A 9052-nucleotide genomic window follows, 5' to 3' on the forward strand; every position below is an offset into this window, starting at 1 on the left:
GAGGGAGAGAGGGAAGGAAGGGATATTTTAGGATCCTATGTGTCAGATACTAGGTGAAATGACTTTATATGCCTTATTTCTTTTAATTCCTTAATCCCCGTTGTCACAGAGCATACCATGTTCATTTTATGGAAGTGGAATTAAGACAAAAGGATCTTTAAAAATCAGCATATGAGTTTGGTGTGGTAGCTGTGTTAACTGTGGAATTCTTGGGCCATATTCCTCTGTTTGTGGTTTTGTCTGGATAGAGCTGTCCTCTGATTCCTTTTGCCTGTAAGAGGAGTTTAAGAGGGAGCCTTACCAGGTGCATGAGGAATGAGTAACCCAGGAGTATCTTTCTTTTTGAGACAGGGTCCCATGTAATCTAGGATGACCTTGAACTTCTGATCCTCCTGCCTCCACTTCCAGAGTGCTGACATTACAGGTATGCACCCACCATGCCTGGTTTCTTAAGTACTGGGGTTTGAACCCAGGGTTTTGTGCATTCTAGACAAGTGCTCTATCAACTGAGCTACATCCCTAGCCCCAGCCCAGAAGTATTAGTTGATTCCAGTCTGCCAGTGTTGCTGGGCTACTCTTGAAAACCCAGATGCCTCCTCTCATCTTCACCTACATGTGAAATGTAGCAGACAAGTTGGTCATTTCAGTAAAGAGCTGAAGCCCACAGTGAGTAGGTGTGACACAAAATTGCCCTCAAACCTAGGATGCTGAGATGAAGTTTGAAGACATTATGCTGTGTGAAATCCATAATCACAAAAGCACAGCTGCCTAGGATTCCACTCAAGTGGTCAGATTCACAGATAGTAGAATGCTGGCTGCCAGGGCTGGAGGAGGAAGGAAGCAGTTACTTCAGGCCCATGGAGTTTCAGTTTTACAAGATGAAAAAGTTCTTAACAGGATAGTGGAAACAGATTGCACAAGAACGTGAATGTGCTTCCTACCACAGGCCTGTGCACTTAACCAGGGCTAAATCAAGAGCTTTCACATTACAGGCATTTTACCAGACTTGAAAAAATTATTATTTTTGTTTTATGTGTATAGTATATTAGCTGCATGTATGTAAATGTGCCAATGTCATGCAATACCCACAGATGTCAGAAGAGGGCATCGGATTCTGCTGGAACCGGAGTTACCAACAGTTGTTAGCCACCATATGGGTGCTGGGAATCAAACCTGGGTCCTCTACAAGAGCAGTCAGTGTTCTTAACCGCTGAGCCATCTCTCCAATCCCACCAGAACTTTTTTTTTTAAAGCTATGTTGCTTGCAACAGGGCCATAAGGTCAAGAAATCCTATTGTAGAACTGAGATTGGTCAGCAAACAGGTGCATAGATAGATTTCTGTCCTAGACAAGACTGATTGTGGCCTAAAAGATTTTTAGTCATTTATTCTTTAATTTGAAAAACACTAATGGAATATTTTTCTCGAAAAAAAGCAACAACTTTCTCACAGTTCCATGTTATAAAGAGATGACAATTTACAGGGGCAATAAACTAAGTATAAAAGTGTCAGATGCACAAAGCAGGATGGGACCAGAATTTTGCATCCCTACTCGAGTGCTACCAAATGGAAGGCTGCGGGTACCAAGTGAGGCTGGATGGCCCAATGCTCAGGAGAGCCTGTTTGGAGAAGGCATCTTAGAGGTTTGCATCTCTGTCCCTCTGTACAGTATGGACTCCAAAGCTACCAGGAGGCAAGACTCTAATACCAAGACTGATACTTAGGAAGCCCCTTTGGCTTCCTGCAGGATGCCCTTGGCATCAGCCCTGGCAGTGAGTAATCTGGGAAAGCGTCTGTCTGGTCAGGGGTCTTTGATGCTTCCCCTATAAGGAACCAAGTTGGAATCAGCCAGAGATGAGAGCCTCTATTGGATGGACCCTGAACATCAAGAAGATCAAGAGCCTTTTGGTTACAAGTGATTAAAAGCAAAGTTGAGACACTTAACAGCCAAATAAAGGGTATCAGCTTGTATAACTGAAATGTCAGGTATAGCTGATTCCAGAGCTCAAATAATGCCATCACCCCTTTTCTCTTTCACTCTCTCCCTCCACAATTTATTCCCATGCATTTAATCGTTCTGGAAGGCCCTTTTCACATGGTAGTCCTTTGCACCAAGAGGCCACGTTATGCTTCTGCCTAACATTCAGTCCCAAGTTTCTTTTTTCTCTACAGGCTTTTCTGTTAAGCCCATCTGTGAGCTATTGACATGCCATAGGTTGGAATGCCCTGGGAGATCTCTCCATATCTGAAGCCAGGCTGTGAGGGAACCACTACCCTGACCCCATGGTCTGAGTGTGAGAGAAGGATTGGTCCTGGGAGGGAAAGTGGGCACTGGTAGCAGAACAGGAAGTATGGATAGGTCAGGTAGTAACAAGAGACACACCTTTTCCATTACTTTTATCATTGCTGTGACAAAATACCTGACAAAAACAACTTAAAGACAGGAGGTATTATTTGGACTCATGATCTGAGAGTATAAGTCTATAATGGCATGGAAGGTTAAGGTGGCTGGTTGCATTGTGCCTATGGTCAGGAAGCAGAGAGGAATTATTCAGTCTGGGACTCCAGCTCCTGTGATGTTGCTGACCACATTCAGGGTGGATCTTCCCTCCTCACATCTGGAAATAGATGTGTTCAAAGATGTGTCTTCTAGGCGATTTCAAAATCCAGTCAAACCGACAAGATTAACCATTCCAACTTTCAAAGCCCCTAGTGACAGGTGTGGGAAGGAAGTGAGAAACCACCTTGGGTTTAGGACCCTGCTTGCCTGCCACTTTCCACATCTAGTCCCCTTACAGTTGATGACCCCATTTCAGATCATGTAATGTGGCCTGGAACTGATAGTCTCTGTCATGGGACTGCCGGTATCCTTCCTTTGAATCCACCATTGTGAACCAGTCCACTGGTCCTTGACACATGGAGGAAGGCCAACCATAGGACCACAGGACCACAGGAATGGGACCCTAATTTGTGGTACCTCACCTTTTGGAGATTTCAGTCTCTCCGCTGTTGCCTTGCCAAAATTCAGAGCCTTTAGGGCTTTTTTTTCCTTCCAAGTTATTTTCTTTATTTGTCAGGTCCCTGTGGTGATGTGTGGCGTTTGTTGTTGGGTGGTGTTGGTTTGTTATTTTCACTCTGCTCTGTGCCCTGACACTTCCCAGAGGTGCGGGCACATTCTAAAATAATGATCTCCCCATAGCCTAGAGAGCCTGACCCTTTGCAGTGGTGTGAGCAGTCCTGAGCTGGGGGAGGGACTGTGAATTTCACTTAGGGCCTTGGTGAGGGTTAAAAAGATTTAAGAGGATGGGAAGGGAAAGTCACAGAGAGAAGTGGCTGGGCCTCAGGTGCTGGCCTAGGTGGCAGTACCATTCAGGTGATCTAGAGGTCACAGAAGGCTACTAAAAAGCTACTGAAGATTCCTTTTTGACCTGGTCAGTGAATCAGGGAGGGCTCAGAGCCACCTCCACAGGCAGAATGTTGTATCCATTTCAGCCTCATGGCTCCTCCTCACCTGGGTTGTCCCATCTTCAGGACTCCACTCAGGGTAAAGTCTCTGTCTTCCCTGCTCCCACGAGGAGAGTTTGAGGTGCTGCGGAGGGAGGAGAAGTAGAGATTTCCAGGTGACAGAGGATAGGCATCCTGCAAGGGTGTGCTGCTCTTTGGGGACACATTTTTTTCCTGTACTTTTCCTGTGCCTCCCCAGAGAACAAGGGTAGCTCTCTGACCCTGGAGCAATGGACTCTTCCATGCCTAGGCCTCTCCCACTGACAGCCTTGGCTTGTCTCCACCAAGGCCAGAAATTCAATTTGCAATGATTTCCCCTGACCTGAGCGAAGCCTCCTTGTCTTGTATCTCTGGCTGCTGCTGAAATGGGCCCTCCCCTTCCCTTCTCTTTTCAGATTCCTTGGATGAAATTGATTCTCTGTGAGTCTCTCACTGAGATGCAGCTCAGAGCAGTAGGGCCAGCGAACATCTCCAGAAAACTGTCTCTCTTTTGATGAGCTGTGTCCATTAAGCCGGGAGATCTGGGGTGTGTGTGTGTGTGTGTGTGTGTGTGTGTGTGTGTGTGTGAGGTGCATGTGGCCAGTGAAGATGGGGGGGCGGGCAACTCTCTAACCAGAAAAGAAGGTGATGCTTCTAAAGACAGCTCTGAGCTCCTCCAGGACAGCTGGCTCAGGTGACGGTGGAAGGCTCCCCCTCAAGCTTCTGTGTGGCTGCCCTTCTGCCCTGGAATTGGGTGGTGGGGAGAAGCAGTTCCTCTAGTCAGAAGGGCCAGGAATAGAGGTAAAAACTCAGGTTCAAAGCATAAAATTCCTTTCTACTCTGCCTCTCCATTCTCTCGAGCCTGCAAATGAGCATTCCAATGCCTACATCCGGCCTTTCTTGTGATTTTCTGTGACGGGCTCCCAGTAGGCCTCTTTTCTTCTCCCCTCCACTCCTGTCTTCTGACCACATAGACATTCCAGAACCTGCCACATTCTGGCTCACCTGTATCTTATTGATTCACTCATGCATCCTTCCTGCTTGTCTGATTAGTTTTCATTCAAGGTCACATTGTTCTTTCCCCCCAGGAACTCTGTGGCCCACCCTCTCCATCGAGGTCTCTATTACAAATTTTTGAGTCTACACCTCAAGTGTCAGGCTGGGTGGTGGAACCTGGCGTATTACCGCTCACTCATTGTGTGATCTACAGCCATGGTTTGTTTTGTTGTTTTGTTTGTTTGCCTGTGTTCCAGTAAAACCTTATAAAAATGTTAGATGGTCTCCCAGCTTTGGTCCACAGTCTAATTTTAATCCATTAGACAAACAATCCTATTTGTGCCCAATTTTCTCATCTAGAAAATAGAACCTACCTCAGAGTTACTCAAGAAATTCAAGGGTAGCATATCTAAAGGTCCCAGTACAGTGACTGGCACACAAACGCATGTCAGTTCTTAAATCATCCTCTCCCCTCATGAAAATATGCCACTTTCTCAGTGGGATTACAACCCTGGAGAGCAGTGACCAGGTCCAGTTTTGTGTTTGGGTCCCCAGTTCATAGGCCAGAACTTCTTGTGGGTTAATTTTTCAAAAGCATAGTTTGCAATCTCTGATCCAGCTCCTGCTTGCCTCCTGGGGATTTTTCACTCACTGCTTCCTCTTCTCTTCATAAGGACCCTCCATCCTCCTAAACATCTGGCGTCCTAGAGCAATGTCTTGGTTTCTCTAACTTGTCACTATTGACATTTTGGGCCGGGTAGTTCTTTGTTTCACAGTGAGGGATGGGAGACATACTGTGCATTGCAAGATGTTTAGTAGCATCTCTGGTCTCTGCTCACTGGATGCCATTAGTACCTGTCTCCCCTTGCTCACAATTGTGACAAATAAAACAATAAGAAATTTAAAGATTTAAAAAAAATTGTGACATTTTACAGGCCAAAAGAAAGTCTCTAGACATTGTCAAATATTTCCTGAAGGGAAAATTCTTACCCAGTTGAGAACTAGCTTCCCCATTCCCCTTAATAACTCCTAACAACAGTTTGAAACCCAGTTCAGTATATCAGAGCCTCCAGGAGAAGACTTCTCCAACTCCCATAGTCTGATCCCCTCAGGACCTTTCCTATAAGTCTCGCGTCTTTCTGTGCTTTCCATCCTCCCGCTGCAATTGCCCGTTTCTGTGTCACCCTTTTAAAAATATTTTGTTTTTATTTTTTATGTGTATGAGTATATTGCTTGCATGTGTGTAAATGTACCTGTGGTCATGCAATTTGGAGGTCAGAAGAAGGCATCAGATCCCCTGGAACTGGAGTTACAGATGGCTGTTAACCACAATGTGGGTGCTGGGAATCTAACCTGAGTCCTCTGCAAGAGCAGTCAGTGCTCTGAACCACTAAGCCATCTCTCCAGGCCCTTCTTGTCACTCTTATCCATTGTAATTTGTCTTCTTCAAAGAAAGAGCTGGCTATTTACTAACCTATTTATCTTCAGCACATAATACAGAGCCTGGAATACAGTAGGTGGTTGAAACATGTTGGGCAATGAATGGCAAGCTGGGTGGATGGATGAATTGTAGATGAGCTGACAGATAAATTTGTATGTAGGTGGATGGGAGAGTATTTGCATAGAAAAGTGAATAGAAGGATGGATGAAATTTATGAATAAATTAATAAGTAGAGGATTGAGTAGGTGTATAGTTTGATGAATGGGTGGGAGGGTAGATAAATAAATGACTGAATGTAGAAATGACTGAGTAGATAGATAAATGATTGGGTAGGCAGATGAATGAATAGGTGGATGAGTAGATGAATTGATGAATAGGCAGCAGATGGATGTGGGTGTATGAGCACGTGGATATATAGATGGCTGGCTGGATGGAAGGATGGACAAGATTTGGTTTGATGAATGGATGGGAGGATAGATAGTGAATGGGTGAGTGGACAGATGGATGAGTCAATATATTCATAAGTCAGAGGATAGATGGATGGGTGTGAGGGTGAGTGGAGGTATGGGCAGGTAGATTTTTGAGTGAACTAATCCTCTCACAAAGGGTGAAAGGAGTAGGAGGATGAATGGATGGAATAGAAATGAATAGAAGAATGTATGAACAGCCAGTGGAGAAGAGCACACATCTTCCTGAGCTTGTCTCTTCATTTGAACAGCCTGGAGGGAGAAACTGAGTCAATGTGTATGCACATCTGGAGAGTCTGGAATTATGAGCGAGGCCCAAATTCTAATTTTGCATTTACAGATATGCTTTCCACAGGGAACTTGTTTCCTCTTCTTGATATCTCTGTTGCAGTCTGAGTATGAAATATCCCCTACAGGTCATGTGTTTAATACTTGCTACCCTGGCTGGTGGAGCTGTTGTGGGAAGTTGTAGAAACTTTGGAGTTTGGGTCCTAGGTCAACATAGGTCATCAGGGAGGGCCTTGAGGATTATATTTCAGTCCTGATTCTGGTCTGAGCTCTTTATTTTCTGGTTGGTACTATGTAACAAGTAACTGTCACATGTCCATAATCTAAGCCCTCTTTTATACCTTCCTCACCATGATGGACTGTCTACTTTGAACCATGAGCTCAAATAAACCCCTCCTTTCCTAAGTTGCTTCCAGCAGGTGTTTGGTCACAGCAAGAAGAACTGTAACTAAAACAATGTTTCTCACATTGGATTAAGACAGTGTCTCAAGAAGTTTCTTGTTTTTTTTTTTTTTTTTTTTTTTTTTTTTTTTTTTTTTTTTGAGACAGGGTCTCCCTGTAGCCCCAGCTGTCCTAGAACTCAGCTGGCCTGTTTTTGATTCCATTTTGGAGATGGAAATTGAGTCACAGAGCAGATCAAAACCATGAGATGGGGAATCCAACTTTCTAACCCCTCAGTTTGCTTCTCCTGGGCTCAAACACGCCCTGTCCTTTGAAACTAGATTTCAAGACAGCCTTACTGGGATCTGGCAGTGCCGTTCACGTAGTGTAGTAGGCAAGTGCTTCTTGTAGTGCTATGATCACAGTTTCTGAAGCCAGTAAGTTTGACTATGATCCCCAGTTCCAACAATATCTGATTCTGGAGAAGATAGCTACTTCTGAGCCTCAGTTTCCTCATACAGAACAAGAATATGCTCTTTTCCTCTGGCATGCCACCTAAGATTCTCTTGTTATCCTGGGCCACCACACTGCCCAGTGTTACTGGTATTGTAAGAACAAGCCATATCCAAAGTCTTGCTTCTGCTGAGGCGTTTCTGATGCCAAGATCTGCATCTTTGATTTGGGATGGAAGAAGGCAAAAGTTGATGAATTCCCACTTTGTGGTCACATGGTGTCAGATGAGCATGAGCAACCCTCCTCTGAAGCTCTGGAGGTGGCCTGTATTTGTGCCAACAAATACATGGTGAAGAGTTATGCAAAGATAGCTTTCATATTAGAGCGAGGATCCACCCCTTCCGTGTCATCCACATCAACAAGATGTTGTTCTGTGCTGGGGTCAACAGGCTTCAGACGGGTATGCACGGTGCTTTGGGGAAGCCTCAGGACACAGTGGCCAGGGTTCCCATTGTCAGGTCATCATGTCTCATGCACCAAGTTGCAAAATAAGGAACATGTGATGGAGGCTCTGTGTAGAGCCAAGTTCAAGTTTCCTAACTGACAGAAGATCCACATCTCAAAGAAGTGGGGCTTCCCCAAGTTTAATGCAGATGAATGTGAAGACATGGTGGCTGAGAAGGGCTCATTCCTGATGGCTCTGGGGTCAAATATATTCCCAGTCATAGTTCCCTGGACGAGTGGCAGGCCCAGCACTCCTGGGAACTCCCTCTGCACTGAGATCTATACTCTACCAAGTCATGTGTTCCATAATAAAATCTCACATGCAGTCGAAAAAGAACCCAAGAATAATAGTGATCCACACAGGATTTATACAACAGTGGGAAAAGATAACTCAAATGAAACAAACAGCACAGTGACTGCATGTAGCAAACCCCACTTCATGCTGTAGTCTCTCTCTTGTTCTCTCTCTTGCTCTCTCTCTCTCTCGTTCTCACGCTCACTCTCAACTTTATTATTACTATCATTGGCATCTTGATCTTTCATGGTCATGTTCATCATTACATCTTGTATAGAGGAACTATAGAACTTAGGGAACATATGAGGAGTCACCCAGTCTTGCCCTTTCCACAATGCAGACCCAAGAGTTAGAGGGTGAAATGGCTCTCTAAGATCATCCAGCTAAGGTCTTCAGACCCTGCATGTTTCTTTCTACTGCTCCATCCTTCCTCTTTGAGAGTCTATGCTATCGTACCCCCTGCCTGGGAGCAACTTCTCCCTACGGTGAGTGCTTCGTCCTGGAGCTAAAGAGCCTGAACTGGCCCTTCTTTTGGTTCCATTTTAGAGATGGAAATTGAGTCGTGAAGCAGATTAAGACCATTAGATGTAGAATTCAAATTTCTAAGCCCCCAGTTTACTTCTCCCAGGCTCAAACATGCCTTGTGCTTTGAAACTAGAGTTCAAGACAAGCCTGGCTGGGATCTGGCAGTGCTGTTCATGTAGTGTAGTAGACAAGGGATTCTTGTAGTAGCTAGGATCAGTTT

General features: G+C 44.9%; 1 pseudogene; it reads left to right on the forward strand.

Annotated features, from left to right (window-relative positions):
* Positions 1-8288, forward strand: part of LOC103749939 — a 73325-nt pseudogene extending 65037 nt beyond the window's left edge.
* The last annotated feature ends 764 nt before the right edge of the window (positions 8289-9052 follow it).

This window comes from Nannospalax galili, unplaced genomic scaffold (assembly GCF_000622305.1).
Source record: "Nannospalax galili isolate Female #2095 unplaced genomic scaffold, S.galili_v1.0 scaffold185, whole genome shotgun sequence".
NCBI lineage: Eukaryota > Metazoa > Chordata > Mammalia > Rodentia > Spalacidae > Nannospalax > Nannospalax galili.